Raw genomic sequence first — 12,447 nt, 5'->3', positions numbered from 1 at the left:
CTGCGCATGACCGACTTGTTTTGTTGCCAACCTCTGTGATTCTGCTGCAATTTTTAAGGGCTAGAAATGTTTCCTTTTGTTTTCCCTGGGTCGGCACACTGCTCTTTGAACAATGGGGTGCTATTTCAACAAAGACTCCATTATCGTTACCCAGGCTTATCTCGGTGCGGTAAGGCCTTACCTTTCTGTACAGAGCAGGTGACCTGCTATTAAGAGCAGCACGTGATTGCTATACAGTCATTCGGTTGTTTTCTGCTAGCTGGCAACAATCTTTCCTGCCAGTTACACATTTTAAAGTGTAAATACACAAATCTAGTGGGTATATATTTAAGAAAGAATCAGACCTAAGTTCTTCCACAATGCATTAATGGTAAAACCAAAGGACAAGCTGACTGGGTTTGAGGTTACTCCTTTCAGTACCCTAAACATTTGACTGCTGCCTGAAACAAAAAACAGTCATTGGGGTTTTACACTGATTCATGAAGCCCATCCTTACATGTGGACATCTCTCAAATCCCACCAGAGTGTTAGTCCAGAAGTTAACTATGGGGCAATAAACCTGTTTGTATCCTCACAGGAATGGCTGATGGCTTTGGCCTGAAACAACACATCTTGTAGTGCGTCTGCCTGGAGGAAGGCAAACATTTCCACTTAGAGATAATGGGGGTTTTTATGAGCAATTGATCAGAATATGCTGGTGAGTTACAGTTTCAGTGAATGCAAGAAAATCTTTCCTTTATGGTGTGCTGAGACTTGCCTGTGCACAAAAAGGCAGCGTTGGACATTTCAGAAATGCGTTTTCTTTAGGTTTCAGTGACAACCAGCTCTGTTTGCCGACAGCTCAAAGTCCTTTTGTACAAGCCTGTGTTTGCCCCTTGTCAAAGCCTCTCCAGGAGCCAACTCCCATCCTCTCTGCTTCAGTACGGAGGGAGGTGTTTGAACCTGCTTTATCTGAACAGACATTTTGCTTGTCAAACAGGGTGGTAACTGCGAGGTGTTAACCCTAGCGAAATGCCACACTGATGAACGAAATAGCTTGGACCAGCGGGCTGGTAAGGGTGGCTGCATGACTCTGGCTGCTGAATTCTGCATCTGAGGCTGAAATTACATCTTGGGAAATTACACGGTAGCTGAGATAACAGCTTCTTGTTGACAAAAAGGGAAGATCCTGCTCTTTATTCCCTTCACCTACCATCCACTCTCAACCTGGGTACAGAGTTTATGCTGGCTCTGGCGTTCCTCTGGCCCTGTGCTGATCCACCTTGCCACGCAGGCAAAAAAAGCAATTTCTTTTTGCCAGATGACTGATGTTGAACTGGCTTAGCCAAACTTAACATATAACACGGAAGTTTTGTAACTGGCTTAAGCTGCTCTGGTCTAAGACAGCTCTATGCCCAAAAAGGAGCATTCCCACCCTACAGTCCATAGCTTGCCAAGTTTTCCTGCTACTTCCACATGTTGGCAGAGAGCTGTTTTTTTCTGAAAGGTAAAGCAACCATCAAAATCAAAGTCAGTTTTCCTTGACCTTTCCTGAGGAAGGCAGCAGGATCAATCTGTTGGGAGTGGGAAGGCTATAGCACAAGGTAAGTGTGGCACATTTAGCCCAGCTTAAACCTGCATGGCTAACCTGCATGAAATTCTAGTGAAGGCACAGCAGTCTCCGGGTGTTAGATGTGTTTACCCAATTAACTGTATGTCTCTCTCATTTGATAAGGCATGAAACAGCCAAGAAACAAGACCTATGAAGGTAAAACTGCACCAACACACTGAAGAAACTAAGTGGAAGATTGTGCATTTCTAACTTGTCTTTCCAGCTAAACTCTCCTGGTTGTCAGTGGCTCTCCAAGCCTGCCATGTCCCAGCCAATTCATTCTTGCTTTCTAATTTTTTATCCTGCAAACTCCAGTGACATTTCTTCTGAATAACACCTACTTCACTGCTCATATCTGGTTTGTCTGTTGGATGAAGAATTGCTTGTGTTTATTCTGCTCGTGAAAAGAGGGGTGCTGGCATACTAATTACAATATATGCAGCTTTTGGATGCTCTGAGTTCTCCTGGGGGAAAGGCAGGCTAGGAATGATCATTTTGCTACGAATGGCCCTCCTTACAGGGCAGCCACGAGGTGGCATGCTGGGCTTTTGCTGCTGCGCCTCACTGCTCTGAGAGCAAGTTATTCAAGAAAAGCAGGCAGATCTTTAGTGGAGTTACGTAAAACACCACTCCTATTAACATCCATCCATCCTGCAAGAACAGGCTTTGATTTCCACATAAATGGCTGGTCAGATTTAAAGTTATTGTCATCTGATTGAAATAGATCTCTTATGTCAGTCCGTCAAAACAGAATGGAGAATGTGAGTCATGCTTTGCAAAAAGCAGGAAGTTTGGTTTTGTTGGCACAAAATTTTAATACAGAGAGAAAATCATACAGCTGTATTGCCGTGTTTGTCTTAAGGATTTGTGAATAACATTGTCTATGCCTCAGAGAAATGTTTCCAAAACAGAAGACTTTTTTAGATTATGATTGTTATTCCTTATGCCTCAGTGGTAAGGAATCTAGGAGGAGTCTAGAACAAAACGTATACTCCCGTGAAAACTGTTAGAGCCCCCCTAAAACAAATGGCTGCAATTGGAAGGCTGCTGATCTGGGGCAGGGGGTGGGAGGAAATACAAGAAAATGAGGTAATACTCATGGGTGTGATAGGGACACATGCACAAGGCTGTTATTGTTTTGCCTTAAGTGTAATAAACCTTCACGAACCAGCACAAAGGCAGAAGTGCAAGTCTGCTTGTGAAGTGTTCTCATATTCTGAAACTTGCTGGGGTCTGTGGTTGCTGCATATCTGTCTCTAAGCCCCTTGAATAACTAGTGGGACAAGAGATAAGTTACTGTAAAAAGCACAGCACAGAACTAGTTTTTCTGCACAGTTGATAAATGTAATGGCTTAAAAATTAAGTATATTAGAGTTACCCTTCAACATGACTGTTCAAAACATCGCTATGCAAGAAAGATTAATTTAAATGGGAACAGGTGCAGGGGAGGGCTAGAGAGTTGAACGGGGGAACAGAAAGCCAAAAGCTTAAGGGAAGAATAAAAGCCTTTGGCTTGGTTTGCCTAGCAAAACACAAAGAATCTGATTACCCTTTAGAAACATATGAACGGGTATAAACTCAAGAGAGAGGAGTTATCTAAATAAAGAAAATATTATCACAAGTCTATATGGGTACAATAATAAAATATCATTTTAGTTACTAAAAATGACTTGAGATGTTTGGCATGCAGCACAAGGTAAACTCTTTTGGACTTTGTTATAATGAAGTAAGTAAAAAAAAAAAAACCCACCCAAAACCAAAACCCAACCTCTGGATTGCAATTTAGTGGTTGTCTGGGAAGCAGTGTTCATGACCTGACTTTGCATACATCTGGTGCTTTAAAAGAGCTGTATTTCCAACTCATCAGAATATGAGTGCAAGCAGGAAGAAAAAAATTACGTAGAAGTCTAAAAATGACAGTTACAAGCTGTTTAAAAATAGTTAACTGAGAGATGAAAAAGCCACAATTTCAAAATCAAGAGAGAAAATACATTGACAATTCCTGTTTTATTAGTGGACCGGAAAGCGTGATTAAAAAATGAAAAATAAATAGCCAAAATGGGGAAAGCAGGAAATAAAATGTGTTGGTCTAAATGGAAGTTTAGAGTAGCTTCTTTATGAGAGGCAGAGTAGTTATTAGAAGTGAAGCACATCAAAGGAAATCCATAGCTGGCAAGGCTAAATCCCAGAAAACCCTAGTAATGGTACAGGCCCATTACTAGATGGACATGATTAAAACGTCAATAATGATGCAGAAGTGTTCACTGAACATTTATGATCTATGTTTGTAAAGAAGCAGGAGGATATGTGGGTGGATTACTTAACAGTGATGTGATAAATTTCAGTCCATTAGTAACCAATGAAGCTCTTGTCTTCTAGGATAACTGTGGACCAGTAGCTCTGAAACAGCTGGCTGCAGAGACCCCTTGCCTGTTGACATTCATCTTTAGTAAACCTTGATATACTAGGGCAATTATAGAAAGCTAAAAAAGTGCCAGGCTGGTGTCTGTCTTCAGAAAGGACAGTTGTATGATATGTAGTAAATGTAGATGTAAGAATGGTTCCTGGCTAAATACTGAAGAAAGTTGATATGTGACTCAGATTAAAGAATTAGTAATGCCAGAGGTCTAATAGAAATCTCATTTCATGCTTCAAGAAGACAACAAATAATTCAATTTCCTCTGGAAGGTGTAATAAACATTTTAAAGGATTTTTACTTAGAACTGCACAGTATTTTAATTTAAAAAAATGGGGTAATAAAGCCACAGAAATTATTTTTCTTTAGAACTGGTTATAAATTGTTACTGAATAAGGCTACTTCTAAGGGGATCCTTCCAGGATCATGTATACTAAACTACACATGTACGTAATCAATATTTTCATTAGTCATTTGGAAGTAAATACAAAAATCACTCCTAATACAATTTGCAAATGACATCCACATTGGCAGGATGCTACAATCAGCATGACAAAGGCTGTTGTTCAAAGCATGGTAAACCGGTCCAGATAAAGGGACTACTTCATAAGACAGTCAAATGCAAAGCCATGCATCTCAGGTACATGCATGTATACAGCCATAGGGACCGTGCTGCAGAGGAGCGGTGGCTGGCTGGGATGTGGGGGTTAAAGGAAGAAAAGCATCATGCTGTGTGCTTGCACATGGCCTATGGTCAGTCTCTTCCCCTGTGCACACCTAGGGATACACTAGAGGCTTTTCTGCCCCTGGATACAGATGAACACTGCATCCTAATCTCCATGTTCTGAAATGTAACACTGAAAAAAATGGAAAAGGGGAGGGACAGAAAAATGTAATTTAAGGGCTGGAGGAGATGCCTTCCAGTGAGAATTAAAGGGTCTGTAACCAATTTGGTTTGTTACAAAGAAGATAAAGGTGTGGCCTGATGAACTAGGTACCTACCTCTACAGGGATGAATCTGACACAGGAAGACTCATGGTAGCAGCGCAAGCCAGGGCATGATCCATCGCAGGCCACAGGCATGCGGTTGGTGTGGGCAACTGCCAGCCCCTCCTGCTCCCCAGACCAAAGGAGATAATGGTAACTGCTGGAAGAGGGGAAAAACGGCCCCGAAGGGTGCAGAGGTGTTACCGGCTTGACAAAGGAAATCAGAGCCAGAGTTGAATGTATCACAGATGGCTTCCACGGCTGCTGCGGCACTCAGCCAACATGCTGGGGCAGCCGTTCTTGGGCCTACCGGTCACCATGCTGTGTCACATACCAGGGAACTACCCAGCCATGCTCACCCACTGGAGCCAGGCCAGGCGGGGCTGCCAGTAACCGGGGAATGAGCTCCTCAGGGAAGCGGTAGATACCACCATGCCCTCTCCTAAAGGAGACAAGGCGTTCGGCTGGAGAAGGTGCCCGAGGCAAATACGAACCGTCGGAGGTGGATGACCGCTACGGGGACCTCAGTGGAGCCCGTACGTGTGGGTGTCGGTACGGGCGTACGGACGCTCCTCAGACGGCCCGGGGGCACGCGCGGGCCTAGCCGCGGAGGGGCGCCCTCCACCCTTCCCGCCCGACGAGTCCATTCCGGTCCGGAGGGGCCCTTTTACCCGTCAGCCCCCACCTCCGTCCCGCGCGTCGAGTGGTGCGCCCCGCTAGCCCCGCCCTGCCGACGCGGAGGAACAGCCACGTCTCCAGCCGGCGGAGAGCCGGCTGGGAAGGGGCGGGGCTGCATCGCCCGGCGCTCCAGTCAGCAGCACGTGTGGCGCGCCGGCTCCGCCAATCCCAGAGCAGGTCGGTGAATCATGCGCTTTCGATTGGCCGAAGCAGCGGTTAGTGGGAGGGGAGAGAGCGGCGTGACTCCAATTGGCCCGGCGGTTCTGTTGACAAACACCGCTTCTTCCCGCCCTCGCCGTTAGTCGCACCAATCAGAGTGAAGCGCCGGGCGGAGCGGCGTGGCGCTGGCCCAATGGGCTTCCTCTCCGCCGCGAAGGGGAGGACGGCGGTGTCAGGGGCGGTTGCGCGCGGAGTGCCGGTACGTGGCGGGCGGGCGGGGCGCGGGGCGGGGCGCCGCGAGGAAGGCTGCGGCGCGCGCCCATTCTGTGGCGGCGGCGTTGGCAGCGGCGGCAGCGTTCATGTCCTAACGGCTGGTGGCGGCGGGCGAGGCGGGGCCCCTCCATGCGGGGGCCGCGGTGCCGCAGCGCTCTGGCCGCCTTCACGTTGCTGGTGTTGTTAGGGGTGGCGGCGGGCGGCCCGGAGCCGCCGACGGGCGATGCCGCGGCTGTGGAGGCCGCTTTCGGGTTGGGGGCGGCCGCCGCGCCTGCCGCTCTGCCGGCCGGTTCCGCTGACGTGACGGTGGAGGATGATGAGGCCGGTGTGGCCCCCGCGGCGCCCGGCGAGCAGGAGCCTGAGGAGAGTGGAGAGACCCGCACCGGCGGCAGGTGGGCGGGCGGGGGGTGAGGGTCGGTGCCTGGGCCTGCTGGGGTGGTGGCCGTCTGGGCAGGGTGTCAGTGCTTGGAGGTGCTGGGGTGGGGGTTCGTGCCCGGTTTGGAGGTGCTTGGCGGGGGCCGGTACCGGGACGGTGGTCAGGGTCGGTGCCTGTGGGCGCTGGGGGGCTGTGTCCGGGCTGGGGATCGGCACTGGGAGTACTGGGGGGGGGGGCGGTGCGTGGGAAAGGACCTGTGCGGTCCCGGGGGTCGTGTGTGGGGAAGGGATCGTCCGGGAGGCGGCTGTGAGGGGTGCGCTGCCGGGGGGCGGTGCCACTCGGTGGGGTCGGTAGTTTGGGAAGAGCGGAGAAGGGAGGTGGGAGAGTTGCGCTGCATGGAGGGCTCGGGGCGTTGGGAAGGGGGTGCCCTGGGAAATAGGGGTGCTGCGAGCTGGCGGCTGGGCTGTAGGGACACGCAGGGAGGTATCTGAAGGGGGGCAGAGAGGAGCCCCGTGGTGGGGCTGGAGGAGAGCTGCAGTGATGGAGAGGCTGTGGCAGTAAGGAAAAAAGGGGACTTCGGGGCCTCAATGTCGCTAAGGTACTTGTTCTCTTCTGTGATTGTTGATAGGGAGAAAGGGTGCCTTCATTCGTAGGCAAATAAGCTGCCGGATGTCGTGCGGTGTGCCTGCGGGAAGAGACCCAAAAGCACCGCATTGGTGGTCTAAACTGTTCCCAACACCTCCAACTCTCGGTTGTTCAGAGCATCGTATCCCTTTTTGTCATCTCTTCTTTTTCTTTTAAAGAAAATGCAGTTCCCCCGTTTACTTAATTGGCTGTTAAACGCTGGCACTGGTGTGTGCTTGAAGGGAAGCCAAACATGCAAGGCAAATTGTCGAACAAGTTTCAGAATATAAGAAGGGGAAAGAAAATACTTGGTAACTGCATGTGGTAAGACGCTCTGGCAAAAGGAAGATTTTAATGAATGACTCAGGTGCAGAAATGTTACTGAGCTGTTTCCAGCCTGTTTCTGAATTGGCTGAGAAAGATGAGGTGATAAGCCACAGCCAGAGTTTAAAGGAAGAAGAGCATGACTAAATGCCTACTATATTTGAGAACCTGTTCTAAAAATGAAAAGCCCAAAGCTTTTTGTTAGTAAACCAGAGCATTCCCTTAGAGCAAGAAACTGGCTGACAACTTGGAATCCTGTTTTCTCTGAGGAAAATCTATTTACCTATTAGCAACGAGATCATTCTGTTGTGTATCAAATCGTGAAAGTTCTGCCTAGTTTGCTACAATTCTACTGTAGTAAATTTTTAATAAGACCTTCATATATTTAGCCCTCAAAATATTTAAAAATTAATTTTCTGTTTGACTACTAGAGCTAAGTAAAATACACTAACGATGTTCAATTTAGTAATTTAAGACTGAGATTAAATGTAGCTGTTCTGTAATTGATTAGTTCATAGGAATAGATTTTCTGTCATCAAATAAAAATAGACTGGCTGCCTGGCCATAGTATTTGCCTGTATTTATTTTTTTCATCTGTATTTGTAAGATCTCTATTCACCTCAGCTAATTGTTCTTCAGCAATAAAATATCCCTGTAATAAAACAGGTCAGTATAATCTGAAAAAAACAACCCCAACAAAACCAAAACTCAAAAAAACCAAATTCCAGCTGTTTTTGCTGCAGGTAAATGAATGTAATCATCTTGGTTTTGAGGAGTTTTTCAATTTCCTAGCAGAAAATGTGAGAATTAGTGAATTACCATTCTCTTTACATAGAAATGTGCAGGTTTTGAAATTGGAATATCTGTTTAGAGTTCACATCTGACAAATGGCTGTATTTGCAATGTCCCAAATGGCTTTTGAGGCTTGAGGGTATTAGAGTTGTTTGGGTTTGTTTTTTTAACTGAAACAGGAATAGTGGTAAACGTTGTACCAAAATGATAAGTTCTGCTTTGTTTTTCTAACAAAACCAACTTGTTTGAATAAATACAAAGTTTTGTGCAGTGAAAGGGTGTAGATTAGCTCAGTAAGTGTTCCTCTTCTATCCTGTTTACATTGCCCCTTGCAATCTTAGCCCTTCTGTTTCTAGGTAAATCAGATACCTTCACTTTTGTAAAGTAGAACAGAATCAGGCCACTTGATCTCAGAAAGTGAGCTGTGTTTATAATGGGATGTAAACGACGGTTTTAAGGCCCAGGACTGGCCTTTTGTCAATGTATGTGCAAGTTTGTAGTAGATACTTTGCATAGTTTTAAGGGGGAACATTATAAGTGCACTTCAATAACAAGCTCATGTCTGTGAGCAAAAGAGGATAGCAAATGGTAAGAAAAACGTTTTCATTTAATCGTGGAGGCTTGTTTATAGATAATTGGGGTGGGGGAAGTAAGTCCAGATGTGTTTTCATATTGACAAGTACAAATAAAATCTGGCTATATAGTATTAGCTTAGTCTCTGCCAGCAGCTGTGATTACAGATGTCTTTGTATGCACCATATTGTACAGGCCCCTTGCTTTAGCCCTGCTGTTGACCATCTATAAGGGCCCAGAAGGGATTTTCTTCTCCTCCATCGCTTGGTTCCTAGTATGTTCTGGAGCAGCAGCTAGAGGCAAGGTGAAGTACATCAACGTCTTCATCGTTTTTCAGCTGCCTGGTTGATGGATCCTAGTATTTTAGTAACTGCCTAGTTTGAAGTGGTTGCTTTCTGTATTTTTTTTTTTTTGTTGTTCCAGTCCAGGCTTGTGGAGACTATTGCTATTCTGATTTTGTGTCGGTGTTTGTTTCTTTTTTCCCTTCACTAGGATGTGTGTGATGTGATGCACTTACTAGTATAGTCCATGATTTACTTTTCAACAAATGTCTTGCCATTTTAGGCATTTGCAGCCTTGATGCTGTTTGTCTCTATCCTCCCCTCTTCCTTGGCATTATAGTTGTGATTTTTGACCTTTTTACCTTTGACCTTAAGCTGGGTAATATTTTGTGTGTTGTGTGGGATGCTCTGCAGAATTGAGGTCTAGTTTCTAGTTTGGTAGTGTTCTTAGAAAACCTGTATGTTGTTGGAACCTGGCTTCTTTGGTCAAGGTAGTCTTTAAGCTTTACCCCAGTCAGGTGGTGCTGATATAGCCAGTGATAAGGGGTCATTTTACAGGGAACAACAGAGTTTATCAGGCTTAACTAACAGAGAAGCTAACATGGGAATTCCTTTACCTTGTCACTTGTTGATGGGGTGTCCCAAAGATGCATCCAGAATATCACTGTTTTCGTTTAATGTAATGGAATTGCAGGTACAGTCCTAACCCCTCCAGCCAGCAAAGGCTTGCGAAGAAATGGCTGAAAGGACGCTTCTTTATTCTTGAATCGTAGCTGTATTCTACTGGTGTTTGTAAGAATTGGGCACAATACACTACAGTAAATTTATGATAGCGCTGTGGGTTGACAAAAAGCAAGTTGCCTGCCTGTTTTCAAGCTCCAAAATAGTTTCTTGAAGTAGTTGCCTAAATTGCTTTTATCAGAATGTGTTAATCTAGTGCTTACTTAGACTATCTGAAAGATGGGACAATCTCTTGTCACCACTTTCCACTCCTTGCAGCTTTGCGTACTGAGAGTATAATCTCGCAGAGAAAGTGGGGAAACTTGAAAAAAGCAAAATCTGGTAGTGAGAAAGTGTAATGCTAACATGGGTCTAAGGCCACATGTAGGCAAACTGCAGATCTTAGACCCAATTGGAGTTCAAGTGACAGAATTTCAACTCACTGGAGTCAGTCAGTGATGGGGAGAACAGGTATTAAGATTTCTATTTATAGAAAAATAGAGTAAGTAATGAAGGATTTTATTACAAGAGTAAGGATTTCTAGCAGGTTTTTTTCTGATATGCAGGCTTATTGTTGAAGAGCAAGGTGAAGATGGGATGGGAAACACGACTATTTAGTTAGGACATGAATGCTTTTCTTGCACCTAGTTGCAGTTCTAAAGGTAGAAATGTGCAAGATTTAGGTATAGCCAAGCTGGTCCTGTACTTACATCTCATCAAAGTGTTTGCTGAGTAGGTGAAGTTTGTGAAACAAAGTCCATTATAGAGCTGGTGGCCAGAAGGACTAATAAAGAGTACCATTGCACCTGAGAGAAGTGAGGATTTTTAGGGTATGCAGTAGTGGTTCGTTAAACCAGTTTCTCAAAATGTGTGCTATTGGTACAAAGGTTCCTTCTGAGAGCATTTTTTTTTCCCCTTTCCTAATCAGCTAAACTTAAAACTTAAGCGTGGTTACACCACTGTTTGGGTGACCAGAGGTCATGATGCAAGTAGAGATTCCAAAACTGCCATCTTGGGTGGCAGTGGTGAGGCTTAAATAATGAGATAACTCTTGAGGAACGTTGAGGTTTGCATCTGGTGGGGAAAGATAATATGGAAAGGTAAGATACAAAGGCATAAAACATTCCTTACCTGAGGGAGAAGTTGAACAGGAAGAATTAGATAAAGGAAAACAATAGGAGTAGATGGGAAGGAAGCATTTCATGGTGTGATTTTAGGATTTTTCTTCTCTACAGTGTTACTGCCAAAATTCCCTCCGTTCTAGCTACATTTCTACCTTTTTTAATAACCTAGTTGTCAGCCGGATGGACATAACATTTAAAGAAACCCACTTGGAATAATAGTTTTATGCAAAGCTGGAGTGCTTCAGATAAATGGTTTTACCATAAAGCAAACAGATTCTGTTAAATGTGTGTCCAAGGCCTTTAGTGTGCGAGGACTTGTTTACAGTGCTTGAGAATACATAGTCTCCTGCAATCTAGTTTATTATTAACCCGGTCTTGGTTTCTGTACAGTTGGAATATTTATATGTACTCAGCTTATAAAAACTTATGTATTCTGCTGTTCAAATATTTGCACAATTGGTACTTTTCTAACAGTTCCTTAAACTAAGCTTTTGGAGGAATGTGATGCTTGGCTACCATCAGAAGTAGGAGCTGCTACATTATTTTTGGTACAGGTTAAAGATATATTTAATTTTCTATTTATTAACAATATAGTGCTATAGTACAGTATAAGGTTCTATAAAATGCGTGGGTTACTTTTACATGTAAAACAGAAATGTTGTACGTGACCTTTGTTATAGGTGATGTAATAAGCTGCTGTCCTTGAACATGTTTCTAAGATCCTAAACTTTAAAATTTTTCCCTCTTTAAAGAAAAGCGATAGCCCCCATCATTTCCTCTCTAAACTTTAACTTACTACTCCGGTAACGTTGGACAGGTGAATATATTTGGCTTCGGTTCTACACAATAGTTTAGTGTCCCTTATTGTTTAAAGTAATGATTTGTACTCATGTCTGTGTGTGGATTACCCTCCGTCTCATCGAAAACAGGGAATCTACCCATCAAGTTTATCTGCACAGTTCCTTATTCTCATTGAAACCAATATCTATAAAGGTCCTTCTGGGTCAGTAGATCCAGCCCCCCCCCCTCAGTGCAAGCAGCCTGTAGAGTGATCAAGCCCTCCTCCCACAACTTTTGAAGACTGGTGAGCCAGCTGCAAGCCAAAACTGCCAATGTATCCCAGCTTTTTCAGGTCAGAGTGAAACAATCCTCACAGGGGAAAAAAAGGCTCTTCAAAAATGCCTTGTCAGTGTTTTGTCTCTGATGTGTTGTTTATTTTTTTTGTTTGGGTGGGGTTTTTTTTTTGTTTTGTTTTTTGGTTTTTTTTAATTCTAACCCAATCAGAGATGCTTATTCTAATTGTAGTGCTGTGTAAGAAACAAGATTTACTAAAATTGATGAACTTCAGGCACTAGCCTGCCATTACCACGCATCCCCAGACAGACAGGCTACTTGAAGCCTAAGCTGTATAAGGCAATTTGCTTGCTTTGTTGTCTGCAGCCACTGGACGTTGTTTCTAGTGTCCTGTGTATGCCTTAGGTAAGACTTGTCAAATCTCCAGGGTTTCGATGTTTCATCCAGAGGTATTG

This window comes from Phaethon aethereus (genome assembly GCF_964289735.1).
Source record: "Phaethon aethereus genome assembly, chromosome: 4".
NCBI classification, from domain to species: Eukaryota; Metazoa; Chordata; class Aves; order Phaethontiformes; family Phaethontidae; genus Phaethon; species Phaethon aethereus.
Note: the sequence above shows the minus strand (reverse complement) of the source record.